The sequence below is a fragment of the Mus pahari genome, chromosome 5, assembly GCF_900095145.1.
Source record: "Mus pahari chromosome 5, PAHARI_EIJ_v1.1, whole genome shotgun sequence".
Lineage (NCBI taxonomy): Eukaryota > Metazoa > Chordata > Mammalia > Rodentia > Muridae > Mus > Mus pahari.
The window spans coordinates 20,673,032-20,674,834 of record NC_034594.1 but is presented as its reverse complement, the minus strand read 5'-3'; positions in this window follow the sequence as shown (position 1 = coordinate 20,674,834).

Sequence of the window (1,803 nt, the reverse complement as noted above, 5' to 3'; positions counted from 1 at the left end):
GAGGAGGAGGAGGAGGAGGAGGAGGAGGAGGAGGAGGAGGAGGACGACGACGACGACGACGACGACGACGACCTACTACTACTACTATTACTACCACGACTGAAGTTCAAACTTAGTAGTGACAGGGACTAAATCCCCAAGCCTCAGCAGGACCCGTGGAATAATGGCTGCTTCTCCTGTATCCCTCCATCTCCATTCATGGGCCCAGCAGCAATAGAATGTTCAGTTCAACTTCCCCACCAGGGCATGGGAAATGACCAAGATCCTTTGAGGGTCAAGATGCCTGGTACCCAAGATGCTTATTGCAAATGCTGAGGTAGAGAGAGACTCCTCCTCGGTTAGACCCAATGTGGTTCTGGCTCAGAAGCCAGCAGCCACCCCCTGGAAACCCTGTGGCAAAGTCCTTTTAAGTGACATGCAGCCCAGAGGGTGGAGGAAGGTGACTGGAAGACAGTGTGTGTGAGCCACCAACATCACGCACGCATCCCCAGTTGGAGGGGATGGTCTGAACTCTGAATGCTTCGGCACATTGTCCTGACCATTCATTTGTCTTTAGCAGATACAACTGCTGTGATTTTGATGGAGGAAACTATGGTCATCAAATACCTAGGAAAAAATTCACAGTGAGACATCCTGTGGTTGAGAATTCTAAGCCCTACTCTGGTCAGCTGGGCAACAGAGGGACTCTATGTCCTTGTCATACAAACAATTCTTTCTCATAAGTACTTCACAAATTAAGGACAGGGAGAGAAAACATGGGCTTCAGACTCCTTTGGGGGAGGTAAGATGAAGGCGGGGGTGGGGGCAGGGGATGAGATCTGCATTTGTTCCTTGTTCCTACATCATTCTGGAGAGTCTAGATGGGCCTCAGTGGGCTAAAATGAATTGTGGTCCATACAGGGTCCCTGGAACCACAAGGGCAGCATCCATGTCCTAGGTTTTGTCCAGCCTCTGTGGCTCTCTGGCTCATGGACTGCAGCCCTGCACACACCACCCTCTTCCTCCTTTGACTATCATACCACTCTTTCCTGAAGCACCAAACCCAAGCCTGTCTCCCCACCAGGAAATCCTTAACTTATTCACATTAGCAAAATCACGTTCTCCACATTAGGCAGCATGTTCCCAGCTTCCAAAGACTCAGACGGTGGCATCTTTTGGCTCCATCATTCAACCTTGAATCACCTCAAACCTTCCCTCCAGGGTTCAATCTGTGCTTTGTGGTTCTAGATTGAGCCTTGAGGAGATGACACCTTTCAGGATGTCCATAGGCGCCTGGAATCCCAGCGTGACCCTGCGTTATTACTCACTGGAATCCCACAATTCCTTTCACATCCCAGGTTAAAGTTGAACTGAGAGTGGAGATAGCCAGGAAGCTTAACTTCGCTGTTCAATTCCAAGAAAATCCGGCACTCGCCGTGGAAATATTTTTTATTTTCTTGTTCCTGCCTTTTCTTATTCCCACCTTAGGGTTTTCAGGCAAACTGAGGAAGAATGGGGATTCCAGAGGGACCCCCCCCCTTAACCTTGACCACCCCTGATCACTCTCACATCGGCACACCCAAGCCCCAGGCCTTGATGTAAGGGCAGCTAGAACCTTGTCTCATTTCAATGCCAACTGACCAGGACCTTGAACCCTGAATTTGATTCATCAATTCCACTAAGTCTTTTCTACAACACTGAGTCTCCAGGGTCACCAAGTGGTCTCCCTGCCCTTATCTGGATCCACTGTGTCCTTCACGTGAGTCAAAAACTAACCATCCATCACAACCACGATGAGTTTATTTGGGAATAGGTGTCAGGGTG